This window comes from Herpailurus yagouaroundi, unplaced genomic scaffold (genome assembly GCF_014898765.1).
Source record: "Herpailurus yagouaroundi ecotype Mexico unplaced genomic scaffold, PumYag 222, whole genome shotgun sequence".
Lineage (NCBI taxonomy): Eukaryota > Metazoa > Chordata > Mammalia > Carnivora > Felidae > Herpailurus > Herpailurus yagouaroundi.
Window position 1 is genome coordinate 11,024,054 of NW_024412453.1, and position 27,234 is coordinate 11,051,287.

General features: G+C 54.1%; 1 protein-coding gene, 1 long non-coding RNA gene and 1 other non-coding gene across 3 annotated transcripts in view; 1 reads left to right on the forward strand and 2 right to left on the reverse strand.

Moving 5' to 3' along the window:
* Window positions 1-9,633: 9,633 nt before the first annotated feature.
* TRNAE-CUC (transfer RNA glutamic acid (anticodon CUC)) lies at window positions 9,634-9,706 on the reverse strand. The gene has a single exon. It is a non-coding gene; the product is annotated as a tRNA-Glu (tRNA).
* Window positions 9,707-10,141: 435 nt separating this feature from the next.
* LOC121019530 (uncharacterized) lies at window positions 10,142-16,731 on the reverse strand. The gene is made up of 2 exons (XR_005785641.1): window positions 16,323-16,731; window positions 10,142-11,271 (listed from the first exon to the last, which is right to left on the reverse strand). It is a non-coding gene; the product is annotated as an uncharacterized LOC121019530 (long non-coding RNA).
* EMP2 (epithelial membrane protein 2) overlaps window positions 15,763-27,234 on the forward strand; it is a 38,350-nt gene continuing 26,878 nt past the window's right edge. The window contains exon 1 of the mRNA XM_040459046.1: window positions 15,763-15,888. The gene's annotated coding sequence lies outside the window, so the exon portion shown is untranslated. The remainder of the gene's footprint in view (window positions 15,889-27,234) is intronic.

The window sequence follows — 27,234 nt, forward strand, 5'->3', positions numbered from 1 at the left end:
GGGCAAACTGCTTCCTGCCACTCCAGACTCAGTTTCCCCATTTCCAAGGTACAAAGGAGGTGGGCGTTTCTATAAGTGACAAATGGGTATCGGCCAGAAGTGTCACACAAACCCCAGCATGGGGGCGGGGTGGTGATAGCGAGTGGGGCTCAGACAGCAGGGGAAGGCATGAGGGTCTAGGTCAGAACTTGGGGGCGGCGTAGAGTGCGCACCCAGAGTTTCTGCCTGCAGGGCGTCGGCCCTTGGCCCTGATGGCAGCACCCCATTCTCCTTTGGGAACTCCTCCTTGGCCATCTGAACCGGCAGAACTGGAGCAGGGGCAGGGAGGTGGCCGTCCGGCAAGGTGCCTTGCCCTGCCCGGGCCACTGCTGGGCACGTGACCCAACCTAAGCCAATCAAATCCCCTCTCCAGACTGGAGTTTCAGCTGGCGGGGGTGGGGGGGGGAGGACAGGAGGGGAGGAGGAAGGCAGTACCCACTTCCAGACTCCTCCCAGGGTGTGCACGTCCTTCCCCGGAGCCCCCTGCTGTACTCGCAGTCCTTAGAATCCCCTGCCGACGCCTCTGACCATTTGCTACCACTTTCTCCATCACGCACCACAGTGACAGCTACCACGTCACTTTTTTACTCCTCAGGGCTTGCTCCTCACCCCAGGGCATTTGGACTTGCTGTTCCCTCCGCTAGGAACATCCCATTCCAGACCTTCCTTCCCCCTGCTGGCTTCCTCTTGTCATTTCAGCCTCCACCAAAGGTGTCCTCGGAGAGCCCTTCCGAGATCACCCAGCTGAACCCCCGCCCTACCCCACTGGCCGGGGTCTCCCATATCTTCCTGTTGTACCTTCTTTATGGCGCACAATGACGGCTCAGGTTATTTTGCTGACTTGTTGGTTTACTTCTGTCTGCCTTCCCTCGCTGGATATAAACCCTGTGAGAGCCCTTCTCTGGGAGTCTTACCTCCCCAAGCTTGGCGAAGCCCCGGGCACTTGGTTGGGGCTCAAGGAATAAGGAATGAATGTGGTCATGGGTTAAGTCTAACCCCAGGGAATCCTCATAGGGGATCCTTCAATGAGTTCATGAGGGAATTCGTTGTCCTGTTTCCAGAGGGGAAAGCCGAGGGCCGGTGAGGGGAGAGGAGGCCATATCAGAACTCACTCAACCTGGTCTTCCTTCCCCGAGAAAGGAAATGCCCCAGCCACCTCCAAATGGTGTACTTGGACTTTGGGGTCACTTTGCACAATCGTGAGCCAAGCTACCCAGGAGCAGGGAGTCCCTGGCCTTAGGCCTCCCTTTCCCTCTCCCCAAGCTTCTGGGAAGAAAGAAGCCTTTGCTTCTCTTCTCTGGGAGAAACACAAAACATTCTCATGTGGAGAAGCACCTGGGGGTGGGAAGAAGGGAGGAGACGAGGCAGACGAGCTGGGTCCTGCCACATGCCCGTCCACACAGATCCGGCTGGCACGTGGGTGGTGTGGTCTGACTGGTTGGGTGAGTCTGGGTGTGGGCTGGGGAGGGTGCCATCCGCTGAACCGTGATACCCCCAATCTGGAGATAGAGAGGCACTCTGGGGAGACAGCTGGTCTCCCGATGGCTCTCCGGCTCGTGAGCACAGACTCTGGTCTGGGACCATCAACACAAGAGACCCAGAGAGTCCCTGGCTCCTGGAAGGATGCCATGGCCACTTGAACAGGGCTTCCTGAGGGTGCCTCATCTGGTGGAGGGCGAGGAGGAAGCATTCGGGCTGGAATGGAGTAGCTGGAGCATAGAGATGGGCTCAAGATAAGCAGATAAACGAAGAGGCAGTGAGGAGAGAAACCTCAGTGGGGGCGCTAAGAGGGTTGAGTGTGGTCATTAAGTGTTTGGAGTCTCAAAGACCTCTGCCACCTATTTAGTTAACCTGTCTGAGCCTCAGTTTCCTCATCTGTAACATGGGGATCACAGTACCCACTTCCTCATGGTGTTGTAAGGGTTAAGTGAGCTAGGACAGGGAAAGTGCTTAGCACTTAGTACAAGCTCAATAAATTAAGCATAAAGAGGAGTACAAAGTACAAAGTAATGGGCGTCTTGCACCCATTAACTCTTGCTTTTTCTCCTAGCTAAGCTTTACTTTGTCTAGGAATTTTGGGAATGGGCTCCACCCCTATGGACCCCTCCTGTCCAAATTCTATCCTTTTGGAACGCTGGTTGTTATTGGCTCTAGCTAAGGTGTTAATGGCTGATGGTGGCTAATGGGATAATGACCTTAATGGCTTAATGAAGTTCCCCATTTGAGAATATTTGCATATTAACCAGTGACAGCTTGAGAAGCCGGATGAACTTTCTCTGCAAAGCCCAGGGTGCGGCTGGGAGGGAAGACGGAAGGAGTTTGGCCCGAGCGGGACTTCCTGGGTTCTCCTACCCCTCCGGAGTGCACTCGCATCCAGCCCTGGGTGTGTTGAATGGGCGGCCACTCACACAACTGCAAAGAGGAAAGCTTCAGGTGACTAGAAAGACTCCTAAAACATGTCTTTGGGGATCCTGCAACATCCTGTGTGTGGGTTGCACAGAGACAGGATCAAAAGATGTGCCAGGAAAAATGGTCTGGGGGCTACATGGGAGAAGAGGCCCCAAGATTCGCCCTCTCTTCCTCTGAGTCCTTGTTCTTAATTACCTAGGTTTATTCCAGAACAAGTTTTCCTAAATTCGGTCATCTCCGTATCACCATCATCACCACCATTTCTGCACCTCCTGCCTGTGCTGTTCGTTAAGAGCTCGTTAAACTCTGTCTGGGGGCCAAATGCAGTCCCACATCAGCTTTGGTGAATAGTTTTATTTGAAGCGCAGCCACACCCATTCATCTAGGATTGGCTTCAGAGCTTTGAACTCCTGTCAGAAATGCTGTGAGGTCTGTGATCCCGGAGCTGAAAACATCTACTACCTGGCCCCTTACAGAAAAAGTTTGCTGACCCTTGATTTTGTTTTGTAAAACAAAACAAAACAAAACAAAACACCAACTTCTGGTTTTTTTTTTAAGTTTATTTATTTTGAGACAGAGAGAGAGCACGCACCCACAAGCAGGGGAGAGGCAGGGAGAGAGGGAGAGAGAGAATCCCAAGGAGGCTCCACACTGTTGGTGCAGACCCTGATGTGGGGCTCGATCTCAACGAGCTGGGAGATGGTGACCTGAGCCCAGATCAAGAGTCGGACGCTTAACCGACTGAGCCACCCAGGTGCCCTTCCACTTGTGTTTTTGAGTTAAGTAGACTTACTTAAAAGGGAAATTATATCACTGCTATAGATTGAAAACCAGACTCCCTACCTGTGAGAGGAAGTGCACTGGAGAAAATAAACATAATGAAAGCAAAAAAGTAGTTTTCATTTCTACCTAGGTGCTCTTGCCTAACCAAAGTGCTTTTTTTGTTTGTTTTGACTTTTTATTGAAGTATAATTGGCATGAAAAACCCTGTTCGTTTCAGGTGTACATCATAGCGCTTCAATATTTGTATACGTTGTGAACTGATCCCCAAGTAAGTCTGGTTACCACCTGTCGCCTTATTACAATGTTATTGACTGTATTCCGTCTTCTGTACATTACACCCCATGACTTATTTTATAACTGGAAGTTTGTACCTCTTAATCCCCTTTGCCAGTTTTGCCCCCCCCCACATCCCTCCCCCTTCTAACCAAACTTCTGAGTTGTGACCTTCTTTCCTTAGAAGGGTATCATTCCATCTTCAATGCAGCAGATAATTATTGAGCACCAACTGTATGCCATGCATTATAATGAACGCCTGTTGCCCTTGTGGGACTTTCTTGGTGCCAAGTGCTGTTTGAAGCTTTTCATCTCTGCTAATTTGTGAAACTCTATGGCCCTGTGAGGTGGGTGCCATCACCCCGTTTATCATCGAGGCAAACCGAGCCACAGAGAGGTTGAGAGATCTGTGGACGTTACACAACTCAGGAAGTTGATAGGGGCTGGATTGTGGCTGCCCCCCCCCCCCCCGCCATTTGCATGTTGTAGTCGTTAACACCCAGCACCTCAGAACGTGACTCTATTCGGGGGACAGGCTCTTTAGAGAGGTAACTCAGCTAAAACAAGGTTGTTGGGGTGGTTTGTAATCCAATATGCTTACACTGACATTCTCATAAGAGGAGGTGGGGACACAGACACACAGAGGGAAGGTGATGTCAGGACGCTGGGAGAAGATAACCATCTACACGCCAAAGAGAGCGGCCTCAGAAGAAGCCAGTCCTACCGACACCTTGATCTCGGACCTCCAGCTTCCAGAACTGGGAGACAGTCAATTTCTGGTGTGCAAGCGACACAGTCTGTGGTACTTGGCCGTGGCCTCACACGGAGGCCACACACGGAGGGGCGGAGCCTGGATGTAATGGCCACGCTCCGTCCGTAGGTGCTGGAGCATCCTAGCACCCAACTGAGACTTTCTCCTTGTGCTCATCAAAGAGACTGAACAGGACTGGGAAAGAGAATAGCATTGTTACTTGCCATAATTGAATGGTATGAATTCCACGCCCATGGATTGACTCAGACCATCTCCTGGACCGTCAGGGTGTATGCTTCTTGCTTTGGGGAATGTAAACCTGCCACCTGACCAGTGGGACCAGCCTGGGTCCATGACAGCCCATGGGCCCATGATGCCCAGTGGTCGACTCTCCTAGACTTCCGCGTTACTGCTGAGCGTCTTGAGATTCCTCGGGCCAACGCTTGGCTCTGCTGATCTGCTTGGACTTGACCGCTGGAAGCCATCCTCGGAGATCTCAGCACGTGGACCCACCCCTCAGTGACCTCACAGGGCAGCGCAAGGCTCCTCGGTGTTACGGGCACGCGCACCTTCTGGGGATCGTGTTCAACGCAGGTTCTGAGGCCGGGGAGGGCCTGACATATTGCAGTTCTAACAAGCTCCCAGATGATGGCGCTGCCAGGGAGGGAGGGTGCCTGAGGAGCTGGGCGCATGCGCACATCACAACAGATGCCGTGGGTCCCCGCCAGGCACCAGAGCCATCTGGTTAGTCCCCCTGGACGCGGGGACTGTTAGACGCCACCCCCCGCCGGGGGGCCCCCCCAAGAAATCTCCTTCCTTAATCTTTACCAAAGGTTCATTTGCCAGTGGCCTGGCTCCCAAATCTGGGATCCTCCATGAAGAAGACGCTGGAATAACTTTGCAAGCCATTGCACCGGTGTCTAACAGACTTTTATACTCCTGGAGAAGAGTAAGCCTGGAGAGCTTCAACATAGGCTTTGGGGCGTCATGCCACATGTTGGTGAGTTGAGGACCCTCGGGCTGCATAGGGAAGGGATGACCCCGTCCCGAGGCACGATCAGTGCCTTCTCCTTCTCTAGGGATCTTACAACCTGAGCTCTGACGCTCCAGATTGCAACTCACTGAGCCATCCTGGACAGGGCGTGGGCATCCATTCTAGAATCTTCCAACTCCTCCTCCAGGACCAGCCACCTTCCAAGCTTAAAAGATACCTCTTCAGAGTGTCCTTCTCTTCTCTGATCCATCTGACTACCCTGTCTGCTATAACTCTCTCTCCCAAGTCTGTTGTTTATCTTCTAACCTTTTTTATACTGTGATCACTGGTATTTCTTTACTTCCTAATGGCAGTTGCCACAACGTATAATTATATGACTGTTTGTTTCTTATTTATCTCATGGCTCCCTCACCAAATTGCACCCTCCACTGGGTCAGGGACCGTGTCATTTTCATTCACCTGTGTGTTTCATTCACCTCTCGGGCAGTGGGCGTGGTGCCAGGCCCTCAAAAAGTAGTTGTTGGATGAAGAACTAGGATAGCAATGCTTCTGAACTTCAACATGCAGGGGGTTCACCTGGACATTTCGTTAAAATGTAGATTCTGATTCATTAAGTGGGTAGGGCCTGAGAGTACGCATTGTTCAAGGCTTCTCATGGGATCTTGTTGCCACTGGTCCGTGGATCGTGCCTTAAGTAGCCATGTCCTAGGTAAAATCTGTCCTCATCAGTTGTCCACCCCACCACCCCCTGTCCCCTTTCTCATTGCTCAACACCCGAGGGGAGGTTTCCAGTGTTTCAGAAGCAAGGAAGGGGCTATTCAAACCCAAGAAATGGTTAGTAAAGCAGTAGGAGACATTTCAAGGAGCCCAGAGCTAATGAAGCTCCAAAAGCTTAGCTGAGAGTCAGCACACCGGGCTTTCAGAGGTGTCCAGCTCACATGAGCCCATCTGTGGAGACGTTGGGGACCTAAAGAAAGACAGTCCCACCCTGGATCTCTCCCAGCAGGGTGATAGGCTGTTCCAGGGCTGGAAAAGGGAACCCATGCCTCACCAGCCTGTCCTCCTTCTCGATGAAATCTCATCATGAACATCCAGCAGCTTAACAGACCTGGCCTGGCTGTTCCAGAGGTGGACGCTCCCCATCGCCTTGGTGACAATGTCTGGTCTCCACCGCACCCGTGGACTCACCCAAAGGCCTCTCCGAATACAGAATGATACAACCGCAGGACAAAGTTGTTCAGTTGAACTTCTGGTGCTTCCCAGGGGCCCACATCTGTGGGAAGGTATGGTGGCCCTCCACCAGCCAACATGGCCACTCCCCACATGCCTAGGGTGTCAGGAGATCGGTGTTAAGTTGGATGCTCAAGACCATGACCATATATGGCTAAAGGACTAAGTATTTCACAAAATGTGGTCCACACACCACTGGCATCAGAGTCACTTTGCAGTTGGGGAATGGGAAAAGAGGGCTTGTAAAACACGCAGACAGGCCCCACCCCCGGCCTTTGGAAGTGGGGCCCAGGAATTTGCATGGTTCACGGGCTCCCCGGATGATTCATATGCGCTTTTACCTTTCAAGGTCTCTGGGCTCCTCTAGTTGCTTCCTCCTCAGTCTACGTAGTTTTTTTTTATTTCCTTTTGTGTCAGCTCTATTGCGTGCATATCTTTGATCATGAGCTGCCTCAAACCCCTTTGGAAGCTAGAGAGTAGAGTAAATACACAAGGCTTTATATGTGACTAGGTGCCCCAGGAACCACCCTGCCCCTTTGATGCGCCTCTTGCCAGTGAAACTGCCATCAAAGTGCAGCCCGCACAGAAGCTACCCGGCGAGCCCTTCCTTATTACCTGAATCCAGCCAGCCGGTCCCCAAGGCCAGCCCATCTTTGAGACGTGTCTGTGCTGGCAAACACTCCCAATGGACCAAACCATGCCCTGCACGCTTGGCTGTTTCGTCTGAGCCCCAGACTCTTCAGTCTTCTCTATAATATTGTTTTCTTCACACATTTCTCTGAAGGGACGTCTGAGTCCCCTGTGGCTTATTCTCCCAAACCCGGTGCCTGTCTAGAGTGTGAGCGCAGCCTTGCATTCCGTGCTCCTATCATTTTTCACCTTGTAATTTCTCTGCCTGAGCCCACTCTGCCCCCCCTTAACCTTCTCCGCACAGCAGCCCGTCAGACCATGGAGCCGCGTGTCCGTGTTTTGGTTTCACGCCGCTGTATTGAAGAAAAATGACTCGTTTACTCGTTGAGCTATTGGTTGGTCACCCTTCTACCCAGCCACGGTGTCTTTGAACTTGTTGCTTCCTCGACTTGGGGCTCTCTCCCTTCTCTTTTGCCAAGCCAACTCCTCGATGTCCTTCAGGTCTCAGGCCCCTTCCTCAGGGAAGCCCTCCCTGACATCTCAGCCTGGGTCAGATCCCCTTCCTGCAGGCTCTCGGAGCACCGGCTAACCTCTTCCTTTACAGCGCGCTTTCCAGGCGGGCATTCGCATTTAGTAGAGCGACACCTTGGTTCATTAATTCATTTTGTTAGGGTGATTGTGTGCCCCGGTTTCCCGGGGACAGTTCTGATTTGCAATTTATTGTCCCACTGCATTTATTAATAGCACCCCCTCTGCTCTCGAAAGTGGCTTACTTTGGATGATGAGCTATATGGCCGTCCCTGTGGGAGCGACCCCACCCGACTGTAGGCTCCGTAAGGACCAGAGCCTTACTTATTTCTGCTCGTCACTGTGCTCCCAGCACCTGGCTCCAGAGAACCCGGCAGATCCTTCGTGGCTACTTGTGACCCATCCTTGAAAGTGATCCGGCATCGTTTCCGGCATCTTCAGCGGGTCAGCTGGATGCCGGTCAGTGAGCCCAAGCTCTCAATGGGCTGAGTGTCAGAATTTGCAGGCATGTTTTAAAGCGACCGCCTACCCCCAAGAATTTGAATTTTATTAATTGAGTCATCAAATATTTATTGATTCCAGTGCTTCTGTCTTGTCGCATCGTTTGTGCATGACACAAGAGTTCGTAGCTGAGAGGCAGAGGGTAAAATCCAGCCTACAGACAGTCCTGCAAGCCACATGCCTGGCGTGGGGTTGTGTCTGCTTGGAGAACAGGGCGTTTCATTTTTCCTTTGCACAAAGGTGACATCTTTGTGCCACGCTGTCTGCGCTGAAATGAAGCCTTTTTCTTTAAAAATTTTTTTCTTTAATGTTTGTTTATTTTTGAGAGAGAGAGACAGACACAGAGAGAGAGAGACAGAGCATGAGCAGGGGAGGGGCAGAGAGAGGGAGGGAGACACAGAATCTGAAGCAGGCTCCGGGCTCTGAGCTGTCCGCACAGAGCTGACCCGGGGCTCGGACTCACGAGCCGTGAGATCATGCATGACCTGAGCCGAAGTCGGACGCCCAACCTACTGAGCCACCCAGGTGCCGCAGGAAGCCTTTTTCTAAATCATTGGTTTGGAAGAGGAAGCTTTTTCAAATTCTCATAAAGGCGCTGAAAAGACTAGCAGGCACCCTGACCCATCACCCACCCTGTGTCAGATGCTGGCGAAAAGGTCTTGAGGCAAGATAGACGTGGCCTCTGCTCTCAAGGAGCTTACGTTCTATTAGACAATGAAGACAAAGAGGGAGAAAGTGCACAGACAAGAATGAAAAAATACCATTACAGATTGTAAACAGCGTTATGGGGTGAAAAGCCCCTTACTGAGCTCCTACTCTGTGCTGGCTGCTGGAGGCAGAGGTCGGAGTGTGGCGGGCGAGGCTGCCTATGCGGGGCCGCCAGAGCTCGGGGGATGTCCTGCAGAGGGAGGAACGAACAAGAGGAAACAGAGACGGGCTGTGTCCAGAGGATTTTAGTCCCACAGAAGGAGAGAATTCTCAGACTGTTCAGGTGTAGGGACTTCAGGATCAAGAGCCTCAATGGCCCAGATCCTGCCCAGAAGCATAGGAATGGACAAGAATTTCTAGACCTCCTCCTCCCAAGTTGTCATTGTTTGAATTTGGAACTGGGGCACCATGAGCGGGGTGTGTGTGTGTGTGTGTGTGTGTGTGTGTGTGTGTGTGTGTCTTCCCCCCGAAACAGAAGACATCTTCCCTTCCCCACACCCAAAGTTCAGAAGCATTTGGGAGTCTGGCCTGAGTCCTCAGACTGGGGTTCCCTGGCGGAGCCAGGGGTCACTCAGCTTAGGGGAATGTTTCCATGCGCTTACAGTGTAAGAGACAACTCCCCCGTGCCCCCCCCCCCCACGCCAAGATACCGAGGAATCTTAGGAAGAAACAAAACAAAACCCATGTCAGTGTCAAGCAGGATAATGAAGGAACAGTGTTGATTAGTAAGTTCCAGGAGATAAACGGTTTTGTTTTTAAAGGTTTTATTTTTTTAAAGTAATCTCCATACCCAATGTGGGATTTGAACCCACAACCCCGAGATCGAGAGTCACGCACTCCACCAACTGAGCCAGCCGGGCGCCCCTGAGAGCAAGCGTTTTTCGACCTGCTTGTTCACTGCTGGACTCCCAGTGCCTCAAGCAGTGTGTGGCACGTGGGACATTCACACCAGGTACACTTTTTTTTATTTGTTTTTCTGAAGGACACTTAGTGTGCGACTTGCAAAGTACTGTGAGGTCGGGGACATCAGCCTTATCGTTTATTTAGTTTTGAGAGAGAGAGAGAGAGAGACAGAGTGTGAGTGGGGCAGGGGCAGAGAGACAGGGAGACACAGAATCCAAAGCAGGCTCCAGGCTCCGAGCGGTCAGCACAGAGCCCGACGCGGGGCTCGAACCCACGAACTGTGAGCCGAAGCCAGGCGTTTAACCGACTGAGCCACCCAGGCGCCCCCCCCCCCCCAGATCAAGTATACTTTAAGTGAATGATTGGAAATATATTATTTCTGTGAGCGATTGTTTGGCAGAAAGGAAGGCAAGGAGGTTTTTTTTTTTTTTGAAAAATTAAAAATATTTAGAAAAGCACAAAGAAATAATATTTTTTGACTCTGCTTAAGATCCCAGGAAAATGAGAGCACACCCTGGACGCTGTTAACAACGGGGACTTTTTTCTTCCCCTCTGCCTTTTCGGGGTTAAACCGTACTCCGTCTTTTCAGGACGGGCCAGGACAGGGGACCTCTGCCCGCCTTGCCACGCTGGGAGACGCCAGAGGACTTTCTTCTGGGACTTGCTAAAGATGTCCCCTGGGCCTACCTGGGCTCCAGATGCTTGGGTGGTAATGATCCTGGTGGTGGAGAGCATACTGCCCTGCTTCCTGTCACTCTTTCTGACTGTATCTCAGGGTAATTCAAATGTGAGAGGGCTCACAAGCTCCGTCCCCACGGGGCCGAACCTCCTGATAAAACCCGGGAGCTTTAGTCAAGCAGCCAGATGTTTAGGGGCTCAGTGCCAAACATGTCTATGATGGGAAAAACCCAGACACGACCCCTTAGGTCTGTGATGTCTTCAAGAGACCCGAAAGCCCCTTACAACGTGGTTAGGGGCCGTATCTACAGGGGCCTGGAGATTCTGCGGCCGTGGACTTCGGTGACAGTTGAACCTCTGTGTCGTAGGTCCAATGGACAAGATTTGTATTGTGGGTCCTTCTTACATTTGCAGGATGCTTCACGACAGGGAAAAATGATGAGATCCAGAGCTCCAAGCTGTAACTGGAGGATGCGAGGCGGGGGGGAGGGGGGGAGGGAGGGTTCTTCTCTGCTGGAAACCATTGCCTCCATCCCGCCCCCACCCAGTCTGTGGAGGTGGGCGACAGGAGGAAATGGTCTCTCCAGAGAATGTATTTCTCAGATCCCACTCCAGGAATTCAGGTCTTTTGGCTGTTCATCCAGCAGGCAGTAAGGGCTTTCATAGCTGTCTCTCTTATGGCAGATGGGCAGCCGGCTGAGCCTTGCCTAAAGTGCTGATGGCAGGCCATTTGGTTAGCGGGGCGGGGGGGTTGACCCAACATTAGTTTCCTATAGCTTTCATACTTGGAATTTTTCCTGGGCAGCTCTCGTCCAACAATCCTGCTCCACATCTGGAAAAGCAGCTGAGAGAAAATGTCGCTTGTGAGGTCTTTGCATGTGCTGGCTGTATTCCTCCCTGCAGAGGCATCTAGAGCTGTAAGCCAAGGTCAAAGATAGAGCTGGACCCTGAGAGATGAAGCGATTTGCCAGGATAACATGGCCAGCGGGAGATTTTTTGCTGCTTGGCTTCGTGACTTGCTTTGCCCACGAAATGTGAGCGCGCAGAAGCTTTTAATAGCCGGTGTGAACTTCATTCCCTTATCTCCCCACCTCCCTGAGACCAGCGACGGTCCACATCGAGGCTGCTCCATCAGCCTGCATCGTGAAGCAAAGATGATACGAACACGTGGTCACAGTCAACCCGTAACGGACGTATAATACGAGCAAGATACAGCAATTACCTGTGTTGCCGGCCACAGAGATTGTGGGATCATTTGTTACCAAGGCGTCACCCAGCCTATCCTGACTGATACAAAGACTGCAGCTAGAACTCATCCCTCCAAATCCGAGTCAGCGGATGCTGATTCTTAGTGTGTTCGTTATCTATCCCTGCATAACCAAGTACCCCCACAATTAGCACACCTACATTCACTTAGAGTTTCCACGGGTCAGGGATCTGGACAAGGCTTAACTGAGTCCTTTGCCCCAGGACTTCCCACAAGTCAAGATGGTGGCCAGATCCGGGGTCTCATCTGGAGGTTCACCCGGGGAAGGATCTGCTTCTAAACACACATGGTTTTTGGCATTACTCTGGTCCTCAAGGGCTGGTGAACGGAAGGCCTCAGATCCTGGCTGGCTGTTGGCCAGAGTTTCCCTTGTTGTTGTTGTTGTTGTGTTTTGTTTTTTGTTTTGTTTTTTTTTTTTTCCTGTGGATCTCTCTAACATGGCCGTTACTTTATGGGAAAAAAAAAAAAAAAAAAAAGCATGCTAACCTAGAGGACATAGACAGTCTGCTGGCCAGACAGAAGTCACAGTGCTTGTAACCTAATCACAGAAGTGACATCCATCATTTTTGCCTTATTCTGTTCATGGAAACCCAGTCATGCGTCCAGCCCACTCTCAAGGGGGAGGGGATCACACAAGAGTGAAGCCCCAGGAGGTAGGGTCACATGGAGAAGGGGCGGCACCCTAGCAGCCTGTCCACCAGTTTGCTTGCAAAGGACATGGCTATTGATTGGAAGTGAGAAAAGCCTCCGCGACACCTGTCAAGATTCAGCTGACCCACCAACCAAAAGGGGGGTTCACCGGCCGAATCACCTTCCCATCTCGTCTGTTCCCATCCGGACTTTATGGATTTAGATATTTTCTTTTAGGGTCTCCACCCTTCTTGACCAAAGCCCGCCTAGTCTCCATTACCTATCCTGCTACAACTCCAAGTTCTGCTACTGCCTGAAGGTTGGGGATCACATTCGCCCCGGGGCATGGACACCACTTGTCATTCCTTCTAAGAACAGAAAAGAGTCAACAGAAGCAGATTATGAGCAACGGGCAGAACCTTAAAACGTTCAAGCCAGCAAGGCCACACAAGAGGGGCCAGAGTTCTCAGTACCCTGTGCTCCTCACCCCTGACCCCCACCCTGGCCTTTTGTCAACCTGTTCCTGCCATGAAGCAATCAGCCAGGATGCCTCATAGGTGCGACAGCGGACATGCATTTCTCATTCACGCGTCTGCAGCTTGGCTGGAACAGCTCCGTGTCCCAGATGGGAGTTCTGTAGGTCACTTAGGGTAGCTCTGCTCCCCACGTCTTTAATTTTTCTGGAAACCGTGGGCTACTGGAGGTGTCTTCTGCTTACGGAAATGGCAAAAGCACACGAGGGTAAGCCTTACTGGCCAAGCGCATTCCCAGCCTTTGCGTGTGCCCTGCCTGCTAATATCTCATTGACCAAAGCCTGCCAGTGGCCTGCCTCAAGGTCAACGGAGGGGCGGGGGCGGGGGCGGGGGGAGGGATGTACACTCTTCTGGCCACAAGGCTGGAGTGTGGATGCACACTGCTCTATAGCAGGTGAAGATTTGGGACCCAGAACTCAATCGAACACATTCTTATTTTCCCCCCACACCATGTTGAGGTTTCCAGCTTATTATGGAAACACCAGGAGTGTGAATACGGGTGGGTAAAGGTAGGTTTCTGCCCCCAGTTTTAGCGGAGAGATAGGACTGTATTTAAAGAAACAAAACTAGGAGGCATAGGCAGCAGGTGAATGGGCGGGTAGGTGGGGCTCTGGAGCAGGGTTTGGGAACAACAGAGAGGAACAGTGGACCCCCTCCTTTCTCTGGGTCCTGGAAAGGCTCTTTGGTGTCTGGCCAGGTGCTTCCCGGGGTGAGGCACGCCCCACGAGCAGGCACACTGGAGGTGATTTAGGTGATTCGGGAGGAGGCACTGCCTAGAGTGAGAGTGAGTTTGAATCACACAGTGAGAAGGAGTTTCTCTTTCCTGGTGATCTTGCAGTGGTTCTGATGACAAGAAGGAGAGTCTCCTTCTGTGCTAACGTGTCCCTAATACCTCCCAGGCTGGCTGACAGATCCCCAACTTCAGGTTCGTGGTTCTTTCAGGCAACAGGATCTGGCTAGAATATACTGACACTGGGGTGGGGGTGGGGGGTTGGGTAGTGTTTATAAGGTTCTCATCTCTGTTTGCTGAATGGCACTGTTTCCTGTTTACTGTGATGCTACAGGGCTTCCTTTTAAAAGAAATATAGTTAAACAAACAGAGTTGATTTAAAGGAAAAAAAATAAGTGAATACTAGTTCAGGGGGCATGTAGTGACAGCTTGGCCATGGTTAGCATTTGGTAAATAGTGACGTGGTAGGAACAGGAGAGTGGTTTTGCTGCAGTCGGTCTGATTTCAAATCCACGTTCCATGTGTCACTTGAGGCCTTTGAGCAAGTTACTTAGGTAGCTAATCTGACCCTCAGTCTCTTCATGGAGAACACGAGGGCAACTTCTTTTGCAGGGCTGTGGGGTTACATTGAAGGGAATGTTGAAGCAGAAACCCACCTGGACCGTCCATTCTGGGAGAGCCTCCTGGGTTTCCTGTGTCCTCCAAGTGGCCATGGGACAGCAAATGCCAATGTCCCTGCTGGTGGCTGGGCCCCACCTGGCCCTCCTCGGCTGCAGCCAGACCCCACTCTCCTTCCCTTTAAGGCAGGGCCTCAGTTCAAATGAACACCTTTCTGCCTCCTCTCTAGCCCTACAGAAAACCTTCTGCTTAGCGGATAGCGGTCTTGAGCAGCATTAAATTCCAAAATTCAAAGAGAGATGACAGGTCAGGCACCGGAGCAACTGAGGAACCTCAGGACCTTGGGGGTGGGGCGTGGCCCTTCAGAGGGGCTCTCAGATCTCCTAAGGATCTCTAATTTCCATTCAGGGAGGCTCTCCCCTTGCAGAGCTCCCCAGCAGGATTGAAAAAAGACTGGCATCAGTCAGTTTAAACATGGCATTTTGGCCCCACCAGCCAGTGAATAGATTGGTATTTCCTAAAAGCGTTTCTAATTCTCTTTTCCGTAACGCGGTCTACTGCCTTGTATTTTGGGGGGGCATGCAAATAATATGAACCTGTTAAATTAAAAGCTTAAAATATACTGTTATGTTGTGGCCCTGTTTTGGAACCTCTTCGATTTTTCAATATACTAAATGCTCCCCCCACTCCACACATGGGGCTTGGGTACCTCTGGCCTCCTCCAACTCCCCAAGAACCTCCAGAACACATGAGTCCTCTCAGTTTCCAGATGGGGAAACTGAGGCTGGAAAGAGAGGCTGGCTGTTCCTTGTCTTCTGCTGTCACTTCTAGGGATCATAAATTCCAGGGCTGTGGGTTCAAAGGATGTGGGTGGTGGTTTGTGCAAGGGTGTGTGTGCAGTGGGGAAAGCAGCAAGTGGGGGGGGGGCGGGGCTCGGCGGGAATCCTAAGACTTGGTTCCCGGTTGCCCTGCCCCCTCCCACCAAGGTCGGAGAATAAAAATAACAACCGTTCATATTCACTGAGCACTAACTATGTGCCAGGCGCTGGGCCCGCGTGTATCATCACTTTCAGGTCTTCCAACAACCCTACAGGTCCCATTGTGACTCCCCTTTCCAGAAGAGGACACCGAGGCAGGAAAGGTGTAGGAAGGACAGGATCACAAAGTTGAGAAGTGGGCCTGAGAAGGGGTTCTCCAGCAGGAAGTCGGATTCCAGATCCCTCGTTCTGAACCCTTACGGGAAGGTTGGAGGAGAAGAGGGGGGCAGAGGGACCGGAGAGGCGAGGGAGTGGAAACCCGTCCGGGCGAGCGCGGCGGAGGGACTCCTGGCTGCCCGTAGCGGCGCGATTCTCCGTCTTTCCCCGAACTGCGCGGGAGACTCCGCCCCAAACTTGGCCCGAGTTGCGCCCGGGGGCGGCCGGGGGCCGGGGGCGCTACCCGGGCCGCAGCCTTTCCCTCCGGCGTCCCCCCACCCGCCTGCCGCCGGCCCTCCCACTCCGCTCTCCGGGCCCCTGACATCACGCCCCGGGAGGCGGGATCCGGGAAGGAGGGGACGCGGGGAGGAGGCTCCGCGCCACCGCGAGGGAGGAGGGAGGGCGCGCAGTCCCAGCCCAGAGCTTCAAAACAGCTCGGCGGCCTCGCCTCGCGCCCCAGCCCGTCCGTCGGTCCAGCCGCCTGCGCCCGGTGAGTGGGGCTCGCGTCCGGGAAGCGCGCGCGGGGCGCAGGGCCACGTCGGGGGGCCTCCGGGCAGCGTGCGCCCCGAGAGCCGGCCGCGCGCCCCTGCGCGCACGGGACCGAGGGAGTCCCGCCGTTGGTGGGGGGGCAGGGAGGGGCCGAGGCCCACCCGTACCGAACCCCCCCCCCCCGGTCCTCCGCCAGGGGACCAGGGCGCGGACCTTCCCCGTGCGCCGAGTTCGCCCCGCACCCCGAATTCCACCTCCCCACCCCCGGACCGCTTCCTGCGCCTTTTGCGCCGAGGCGGGCGGGAAAAGTTCGGGGAGGAGTCAGGGCGGCTCCCCTCGCCCCCGCCGACCTCACTCCCGGGGCTCTCGGAGTCCGGCGCAGCCGTTTGTCGCGGGAAGGTCCCGGGCTCCTCGGCGCCCCGTCCCCCATCTTACCGAGCGGCGGGCCGGGCTGCGCCCAGGCCGGGTCAGTGGGTACCCCCTCGGCGGCGGCTCCGTTGCGCCCCCCAGCGACGAGGAGCAACTTCCTTGGAGGAGCCTGGAGGCGCCGCTGGGAAGCCGCTTCTCCCTTCTCATTCTGGTTAGGGTGGGGGTCTTTGGGGGCCCCACCCATGGGTTCCAGAGAAAGTGGAGGCTGGAGCTCGAGTATAGAGGGACTATACACTCTCCAAATCCAGGGTCCTAAACACACCCCAAGGAGGCCCTGATTTGGGGCTCACATGGGGACATCATAAATGGGAGCCGGTTGAGGGTATCTGGACATGAGGGATACCCCGCAGAACAAAGCCCTCCTTCCAGGCCGCAGAAGCCACCCCTTATTTTTGGAACAAGACGGACAGCCCGGTGTCAGGTTTGGGGAAAGTCACCCTGCCTCCTTCCAAACTCCAAAGACGACGTGTGTGTGTGTGTGTGTGTGTGTGTGTGTGTGTGTGTGTGTGTGTGAGATTGGCTCAGGGGTGATCTTGTAATTTAGCGGTGTCTGTAATGGAGAGGCAAGCCTGAAAAGCGACAGGCAGAGGAAGGGTGAGGGGCTCGGGAAGGCTGCAGCCCCAATCTTGTATGATCCCACTGTCGAAAGGCACCTAGGACGGGCAGATCATAGGGCAGAAACAAAGTACAGGTTGCCAGGGACTGGGGCGGGGTGGGGGGTTATCGCTTAATGGGTAAGTTTTATGTTGGGGAGGGTGAAAACATTTGGGGTATAGACAGTGGTGATGATTGCATGACATTTGGGGTGTATTTAATGTCGCTGAATTCTATAGTTACAAGTGCTTAAATGGTCGATCGTATGTATCGTTACCACCATTAAAAAAAAAAAAGTCTCCAGCCACCTCTGTACTTCCGTCTGAATTAGTGGAGTCTCAGAGGCCGCTGACCATTGCAAGCCACCTCTCTCAGAATTTGGCCTCGGTACAAGGAAGTAGAAGTGAGGCTGAGGAAGAGACAGGAGCCCGGGTCCCCCTAGGACTGCGGGAGGGACCGGGATGGGAACTGAAGTTAATGGAGTGTTTGCGGAACACCTGTGAGCATTCAGTGCGCCCACGCTCTCCCCTTCTGGAAGCTTCACACAGCTGCGTCCATCCCTGCTCCCAGGTGGCAGGTGGGGAGAGCCAGGTGGGAGCCGTTAAGTCAATTTCTCAAGAGCACTGAGCTAGTGAGTGGCCAGAGCCAGACTTTGAACCTCCCTCTCCCCAAGCCCTCCCCTTATCCACCTGGAAATGCCCCGGTGGGTTTCCTGGAATGGGGCCAGGGGGTGGGGAGACCCTTCTGGGAAAAACAGGGCCCAGATGCCCACGGGGGCCTTGGCAGATGCCAAGCCCAGAGCCGAGGGAGGGGCATGGGGGTGGCAGGAAGACGCCTAACCTGTTTTCCCACTGAGGGATTTGGGATCTGCCGCCGCCAGGAATTGAGGAGTGGGAGTTGGAGAGCGGGCCACGTAGCCTGGAGCCTGCTGTGTCCCTAAAGTGGGGAAACTGAGACTCACTGAAATCTGGGGACTGGTGTCTGGGGTGGAAGCCACGGAGGTGGCCAGCCTGGTGGGGAGGCTTGGGGGCTGCGGCTACACCGCCCACCCAGCAAAGTGACACCCTGTCTGGCAAACGGGGCTCCGTGGCATCTAACTGTAAATACAGGGCACGTCCATTCAGTCACCCCTCCCTGGCTTCACAAGGCGCTGTCTTCCTGTGATGGAAGCAAACGTTTCACCTAGATTTCCTTTCTCAGCCTCGCACGTACATTCCAGGCAGGAGCCGAAACCACGTGCGTGTGCGTTCAGACTCTCCATTTTACAGCCACAAGTGATTCATAGGTTGACTCAACTGGCCAAGTTTTCATCCCCTGGGGACTGTCCTGCCCCTCTGCGGCCTTCCTGGTTGATGGGGGCACAGCAGAGGCCAACTCTCTGTCGCAGTAGACTCGGTCAGACGTGACCAGGAGGGGAAGTCTGTCGAGACAAAAATATAGAAGTGCTTTTGCAAGGCCAGATGGGACGGCCATTGGATTGCTGGCTGGTTGATGAGTCGTTTGGGAGGAAGAATCCAACCACCCTCCCTGGGGGGGCAGATAAGTGTGTGTGTGTGTGTCTGTGTGTGTGTGTGTGTGTGTGTCTGTGTTTTGTAACATGTGGCCACTGCCCAGCTCTGTGGACAAGTGGGGCTGTGACACAGAGCAGGGGTGGCGGCCCCTGGAGCAGAGTCCTTGGAGAAGAGGCAGGTGAAGGTTGGTGCTGGGCTTCTAGGCGGGAGAATCAGCCCTGGATGTCGGCTTAGGAGAGCAGGCACTTGGTAGTGGCAGCTGGAGTGGGAAAAGGAGGCACCTGGCACCTTAGACGGACCGGAGGCCTGACTCTTGGACTTGGCTTCAGCTTGTCTGGGGAAGAATAGGGGTTGGGGTGGGGGTGGGGGGAAGCGGAGGCTCCCCTTTCTTGCCCCAGGCGTGATGGAGTTACCCAAGGCCCTGCAGGAGTTACCCAGAGTGCAGAGTGGAATCCTCCCCAGATGCATCTGGCTCTCGTTAGGGACAGGCCAAGGAGAGGGGGGAGTCTAAAAATATCAGAGGCAGAACTGCTACCCAGCGAGAGTGCTGGGCTAGTAACCGGATACTCAGGGTGGGGGCTGGTGGTGGTGCCTGTGACGCAGAGCTAGCGTAGCTCTGTTCCAGTCACTTGGGTTCTTCCAGGCAGCTGAGCCTTGGGCAGGGGCCTGGGAGGGGCGAGAGCTGTCTGCATTCAGGGCAGCCAGGGGCTAAGATGGGGAAATTTCAAGGGCGTGAGAACCTTAGAAAATCCCAGTTTGACAACTAGGGACACCCTGACTTGCCCCAGGTCACCCGGCAGGTTGTCAGCAGAATCAGGAGCAGATCTGGGTCTAAGGGTGCACTGCCCAGGAGCTCAATGGCATCGGAGCCGTCATGGGGGTTCCAGGCCAGGTCCCCAGGATCACGGTCCCTTACGGCATGTGCCATCCACCTGGGATGCTGAGTTTTCCGTGCTCACGTACTGATGGGAGAAAGGTAGACAAGACACTATGCCCAGGCAGTACGTCACTTCCCGCTGGGCCTTGGGTCACTCTCGGGCCCAGCCGTTGGGCTCTGGGGGATGTTCGCCCATCCTGGGGCAGGATGTCGGGAGAAGGAGGGGCTGAAGGAGAACCAGCTATATGAGTCCCTCCCTCCTTCCCATCTTAAGACACTGTTGGTTTTGTTCAAGAGGTATCTGCTGTGCCTAATGACTAAGTTGTTAACGTGAATAACTGAATTCCTACAGCCCCCACTGTCCTTGGGAAGTGGAGCTGCTTTTGATCTAAAAGGGAAGTGAGGGCGTAGAGATTGCCCCAATTCCTGCCCTCTGTGGACAGGTTGGATGACGTCAGCTTCTAGAAGCTTCCTAGCATTCCTAGGTGGTGAGCTGGAGGAGGGGTCGCCGGGGGCGACATTTGGCATGGAGATTATCTTGAGGAATACGGGTATAAAGGGTGTAAACTCCCTATCACCGAGTGGGATGTGGGGATGGAGAAGTTAAGTCCCTCACTGCAGATCGCTTCCCCGTAGAGAAGTCACTTGGAACGTTTCTGGTTCTGACACTTCTGATCACAGATTTATCTGGCACACGCCGTCAGTAAATACGACTCAAAGTCGTCTCGTTCGTCTTGTTCTCATGAATGCTGCTCACAGTGTGTCGTCACTGGCGGCACGCGAGATAGTTTTTGAAGTTCTGCAAACTGAACGTGAACCAAGAAAGAGTAATCATGTCTTTTTGTCAGTTGGGGTTTCACATCAACGGCACCCAGACCGGTTCACAGATATACCGTTTGGTAGGGTGAAACTACAGTTGATGCTTTCAACTTTAACACGTTTTTTAAAAAATAATCGAAGGGTGTCGTGGATCAGCCCGGCTGATCCAGAGCAAAAAGCTTAGCCCTGGAGTGACTGCCGTTTGGGAATTGGCATCACCGTGACCGGGATGGATACGCAGTTCACACTTCGGACGACGCCACCGATCCTGGAGTATCTGTGAGCTCTCCGCCCCAGCTTCGCTTCCGCAGAAAGATCCGTGTGTTTGGCCTCAGACCTCGCAGCCACTCAGCTTCCCAGGGAGTCTCTCCCTTTAATGAGGGTCCTTGTGCTGCCCGGATGACCTCGGACGTTGCTCTGAGGATGGGAGGAGTTGTGTGTCGGTGTAGATAGGAGTGGCTTGCTTGAACCGAGGGAAGGGCGAGGGAGCGGCTGGCTGGCCCCCTTTCATCTTGCTGGGTACGATTTAGCAACTCTGTGCAGAGAGCTGCTACAGGCAGAGAGGGATTTCGCTGTCTTCCAGGGAGGCTGCAGCCTGGTCCAAGGATGCTTGTGCCGGGACCGGGACAGAGAGAGAGATGTGGTTTCGGGGAAACCGGTGGTTGTGGTGGGCAAAGGGTTTCCTTAAGCCTCGTGGGACCGGGGATGGGCTCAGCAGAGTCCCTAGGATTTCCCCAAGCAGCGACGGTCCTGGGTGTGCGGGCGGGAGCAGGGAAGGACGGCGGACAATGCTGGCGGGATCCCACTCGAGGAGCAGTGTGCAGGTCGCCTGCCGTTCAGGGAGGGCAGCAGGGGGCACAGAGCGGGAAGAGGAGAGAGGGGCCGGGTGGAGGGGCTTTCCTCCAGATCCCCAAGAACCTGGCCAGGGAGGCGGGCATGATGATGTTCACACAGCCTTGTTGCAGTGGAAAAGGCAGAGAGAGAGAGAGAGAGAGAGAGGAGAGAGAGAGGGGGAAAAGAGGAAGTAACCTAGAAGCAACCTAAATAGCCATCGGTCGTTAACAGGACAGTTCACAGAGGTTAACAGAAACGAGATTCATCTGTGTGTCCCTGTGGAGAAAGATCCGTAAGGCATTGTTACAGCAAAGCGATCGGTGGGGAAATACTCTTTTTGTATGAAAACCAACAAGGACTAGCGGCGTTTCCTGTGGCCTCGTATGTATCGTGTGGACATAAGGAAGAGTGTCTGGAAGGACACATCAAAATAGGTCTGGGGGCTGCCTCTGGAGAGAGGGGAGGAAAAGGAACAGCAATGGAAGGAATGGACACAGGAAGCCCAGCCTCGTCTGTACCAGAGAGCATGTATTCACGCGCTTCCTCTGTACCTGAAGTTCCGTAAGTTCCGGTAACCCCGGGGCCAGGGTAATGGGGGGCCATCCAGCCCCCGGGGAGCGTTCCCTTCGGAACATCCCACTGTGGACGCCTCGTGGGTGTAAGGGGTTTCCTGTCTGGGTGCTGTTAACAGAATGGGGCGGCAGTGAATATAGTGGCCCCAGTAGGGCCATTATGAGAACCCCCGAAGGGTATCCAGGAGGCCTGGGGGAATGGGAGCTTTGAAGAGAATTCAGAGACACGTAAGGAGCCGCGGCTGGAGCCGTGTTTTAGGTTGGTTATCTGAGGGGAGTAGAAAATGGCTTGCATTCTGGCGCCATTGTCCGTGGCCATAATAATAATTACCATTGCTGTTCTAGCATTTGTAAGGTGCAGAGCAGTTTCCTGGGCCACGGGCTTTGTATCCTTTATCTGATTTAAAATGAACACCAGGGCGCCTGGGTGGCTTAGGGGCGCCTGGGTGGCTCAGTCGGTTGAGCGTCCGACTTCGGCTCAGGTCACGATCTCACGGTTCGTGAGTTCGAGCCCCGCGTCGGGCTCTGGGCTGATGGCTCAGAGCCTGGAGCCTGCTTCCGATTCTGTGTCTCCCTCTCTCTCTGCTCCTCCCCCGTTCATGCTCTGTCTCTCTCTCTCTGTCCCAAAAATAAATAAACGTTAAAAAAAAAAAATTAAAATGAACACCAACCCGGGATGCCTGGCTGGCTCCCTCGGTGGAGCCTGCAACTCTTGATCTCAGGGCTGTGGGTTCGCATCCCACATTGTGTGTAGAGATTGCTTAAAAACGGAATCTTAGGGGCACCTGGGTGGCTCGGTCATTTGAGCATCTGACTTCAGCTCGGGTCATGGTCTCGCGGTCCGTGACTTTGAGTCCCGCATTGGGCTCCCTGCTGTCAGCCCAGAACCCGCTTCGGATCCTCTGTCCCCCTCTCTCTTCTGCCCCTCCCCCGCTTATACACGTGTGCGCTCTCTCCCTCTCTAAAAAATGAGTAAACAGTAAATAAATAAGTAAATATTAAAAACACGAAACAACCTGCCCGTGAGGGTAGGGACTGTTATAATCCCCGTTAGTAGATGGAAAAGTGGAGTCTTAACATTTTTGCTTAAAATCACCCAGTGGCTGTGTTTTGGATTTGAATCCAGGTCTTGTGGACCCCACAGACCCTGCTGCATTTGATGTATCCCGCCATGTCCGTCTTTGTGAAAACAGACATTGGCGTCCTCCTCTTGGAATAATCCCGGCCCGTCGAGCCGGGAAAGTTCCTTTGTTAGCACGTGTTTTGGTGGGTGTCCCGGAGGCTGGCATTCTTCCTCCAAAGCCAGCCATCTGGGCAGGCCTGGGGGCCCCCCCGGCCGTGAGCTTGCTGCCCCCCAGCCTGTCTCACGGAGGACGGACCCGCCCCTCCCCCAGGCCGTCTTGATTCTGTTTCAGGTGTGTGTGGAATGGCATTCTGGGAATCCCGCTTTGGCCGGGAACCTGGAGTCTAAAGTTATCCATTCTTTCTGCTGGTCTTTGCCGAAGGCCAGGGCTGGTGGATGCGGGGACCCATCTGGTGAGGTCACGGGGGTGCCTCCGGCATCCAGCACCCAGCTCAGTGTGCGGTAGCAGGTGCTCGGGGACCCCCTGTCCTGTGAAGTGCTGAGAGAGGGAGTCACCCTGGAGTCTTGGGGCTCCATGCTTTCCAGCCGGCCCCAGAGGAGGATCCCAGGGGTGGGTGAGGAGCCAGCCGGAGGCTGCAGGGGGTGAGAAGGGAGGGGAGAGACTTGGGGGTGGTGTGGGAGAGATAACTGGGGCCGGGACAGCTAGCCGTTCCCTGTCCCTCCCGTGGCGGGCTCCGCCTGGAGCCGCATCAGGCCCCGGATGGCACGGTCAGCGTCCATTTGTATCAGAGTGACACGGGGTCACATTCTTCTAGGGCAGAGCCCGAAAGAGGCTTCATTGCCGCCACGCCCAGAGTGCGGTCTGCACACCCACGGGCGTTAGGAGGCAGTTTCTATAGCATACGGGCAAACGTTAGAAACTGTGATGTGCTCATATTTATTTCAAATTTGCGTTACTAAAATGTCCATCGCTTGGCCCGGGATACGGCTTTTCCTTTGATGGAGTGATACACGCTTAAAAACGAATCGATTCAAGCTCATGTGTTTTATTTTTTTTATTTTTTTTATTTTTTTTCCAACGTTTATTTATTTTTGGGACAGAGAGAGACAGAGCATGAACGGGGGAGGGGCAGAGAGAGAGGGAGACACAGAATCAGAAACAGGCTCCAGGCTCTGAGCCATCAGCCCAGAGCCCGACGCGGGGCTCGAACTCACGGACCGCAAGATCGTGACCTGGCTGAAGTCGGACGCTTAACCGACTGCGCCACCCAGGGGCCCCGAGCTCATGTGTTTTAAAGACGGTTATGGGTCATGTGTGGCCCCGGGGGGGGGGGGGGGATACAGAGACAGGGCAGAAATGATAATAGTGTTGTGTCTGTCACTGGTTCCCTTCACTCCGTGATATGCCCCCCCATCCCCCGCCCGCCCCCAGATGCCGTGAGTGTTGGCTGCTAAAACAAGCTCCCCCTTTTCTGGGCAATTTCGAGGACCCCCTCACCCCTATGGAGACAGCCGGGAAGTCGTGCTCCTGTCCCCTGGGTCTATGGACCACACCCCAGGGCACCTGCCCAGCTGTGTCCACGACCCTGGCTGAGGTCCCGCCGCCGTCTCCCAGGTGGGGCCCTGGGGCTCTCCCAACGGTTTTCCAGGCTAGAGCTGATGAGCCTCGGAATATTCCTCTCCCTGCACCCAGAGGCTGGGTGGGACTTCCCAAGCGGAAGGAGGACCCTGATCGTCTGGAGGCCCTCTTCCTGGAGATGCTTCCAGTCTCCACTCACCCTCCCTTCCGCCTCAGGGCCTGCACAGGGCTCTGGAGTGGCCTCGCGCCGTCAGGGGTGGTGGGTTACTGGCCCCCAGTGAGCTCAGCCATGTCTGCACACTGGCCTGTTCTGGACAGTCCATGCAAATGGGATCGTGCGTCGCGTGGCCTTTTGTGTCTGGCTTCTATTCCCTCACAGCACGTCTTCGTGGTTCTTCCCTGTTGCGGCACGTGTTAGGGCTTTCTCCCTTTTCAGGGCCGAATAATATTCCGTCATATGGGTGTCACTGCTTGCGTTCATCCGTTCACGAGTTGCTAGACACAGGGGCTGCCTCCACCTCTTGGCCGTGGTGAGTAACACTGCGGTGGACATTCAGGTACCTACTTGGACCCACGTTCCCGTGTCTGTTGGGCGTATCCCTCGGCGTGGAGTTGCTGGCTCGGATGGTAACCGTGTTTAATTGCTCGAAGAGCCGCCAGCCTGTTTTCCAAAGTGGCTGTACCTTCTTATGTTCCCACCAGCAGGGTTCGAAGGCTCCAGGTTCTCTGCTTCCCCAGGTTTTAATCCAACCCCCAGTCCTGTCCTTGTTTCTGGCTCCTTGGAGGCCTCTGCTCGTGAGGTCCCTACGGGTCTCGAGCAGGTTCCTGGGGGCTGGGGCCTGTGGGTCTAAGGGAGGACCCACCAAAGGTTCTGGGACCCGCTGACCCAACGGAGTGGGCGGTGGGGGGGTCTGGAAGGAAGAGGCGTGTGCATGCTGTGTGGGCACCTGCCCGGGGTAGAGTTGGAATCAGTGCAAGGTGCTGTTTTCTGCACGACGCTGCAGTGACTTTCGAAGGCGCTGGACACGTTAAATGGCGCGAAATCACTCTGGGAGAGGTGGTTCCCTTTTCGATCCTCTTTCAACAATCCTGATTCCATCGAGGGAAAAATCTTAGTTGGCGCTGACACGTTTCATGCCTTTCCAACTTCGCTTTCCCTCTTCAGACGGTGCGCGTCTTCGGTGTAGCCCTCGGACAGACAACAGCACTGAGCCAGAACTCGGGGGCTTTGGCGGGGGTGGGGGGGCGTTTGTTTTCACAATCAAACTCTATTTGTAGCAAGTGATGCTGATTTTTCCACTGCCAGGGAGCCAGAACATTTCTTTTAAAAATACGTGTATTTCTGTTAGCGAGTGGGTTTATTTAAAGACCAGGATGAAGTCGATTCCCAGAGTGGCACTCGAGAAGGTGATGGCAATGGAAGTTGGGAAAACCTCGTTCTGGAATGTAGGGCCCGATAATCACTGGTCTTGAGTGTTTCACAGAGGGAATCTCTTCCTGTCGTTTGTCCCCCCCCCCCCCCCCCCCCCCCCCGCCCAGTTAAGGGGCGTGACTTGCCAACTCTCAAGTTAGCAAATCTGTATGGGCTGGGAGCCCCAATGGAGAGATGCTGGGTTAGAGTTCTCCAAGAAGCAGAACCAACAGGATGTGTATATATAGAGAGAGATTTATTTTAAGGAATTGGCTTACGTAGTTATGGAGGCTGGTGGGTCCAAAGTCTGCAGGGTGGGCTGGTGGGCTGGAGACCCAGGGAGAGGAGATGCTGTAGTTCAAGTCCGAAGGCCGTCTACTGGCTGAATTCTTTCTTGCTTGGAGAAGGTCAGCCTTGTTCCAGTCATGCCTTCGCCTGATTGGATAAGGCCCACCCGCATTCGAGAGGATAATCTGCTCTTCTCGAAGCCCACCAATGTAAATGTTAATCACACCCCAAAACACCCTCACAGAAATACGGTGGCTCAACCAAGTTGACACTGCTAAGGATCACAGCTGCTTTAGGGGAGGCAAGGCACATAGCATTATGTAAAACAGAATCCCTTTTAAATCATTCCCTTCCAGCCTTCCAAGGAGAAAGTCTCAGTTTTGTGCCAATATGCCTTCAAACTTCCCAAACACTTGTGACATCCTGTTTCAGCAAGGAGACAGCAAGTTGGCTTGGGACCTGGCTTTCAGCGGCCCGGTTTCTAGCTGGCATCTAGTAACATTGTTTTGTTTCCATTGTATTTCTTTTTCCCGACACCCTTGGTTAACGGCAGGCAACGCAGACTTTCCATTTGAGTCCTGGTACAAGGCTTCCTTTTATAAAGATGGAAGCTTAGGGGCGCCTGAGTGGCTCAGTCAGTGGAGCCGCCGACTTCGGCTCAAGTCATGATCTCACAGTTCGTGGATTCGAGCCCTGCGTCGGGCTCTGGGCTGACAGCTCGGAGCCTGGAGCCCACTTCAGATTCTGTGTCTCCCTCTGCCCTCCGCTGCCTGCGCTCTGTCTCTCGCGTTGTCTCAGAAATAAATCCACATTAAAAAATTTTTTTTATAAAGATGTAAGCTTAGAAAGTGAGGAACTCACTAGTACCAAGGGAATGACGGGACCCACCTGAAATTCCGAAGGTGGTACCCAGGGGAAGGCGACGTAAGCATAGTGGGGCCGGTGCCCGAAACAGCCCCTCATGCTCCACGTTCCCTGAGCTGCCCGTTGCCATTTTTGACTTCTTTCCCCCCCAGGAGACCGTGCGAGTGGTTGATTTCCATGTGGAGGGTCCCACCGGAGAGTGGTGGCAGTGGACAGGACGAGAGCACCCTGGCTCTGTGGGAAGGGCTGGCCTGGGGGCGGTGGTTCTGAGAAGCTCCTTGACCATGATAATGGTCGTGGTTGCTGGCGTGCATCCCAGCCGCTGCTCTAAGCACTTGTGCTGTAGTATCTCCTAGAAGTCCTAGAAGGGAGGTGTGCCATTGTCATCCCCGGTTTACCAGTGGGGAAACTGAGGCACGGAGGGGTTACACTGCTAGGCTCCAGTCCAGTCAGTCTGGCGCTGTTTTCTTGCATATTTCCCCCCC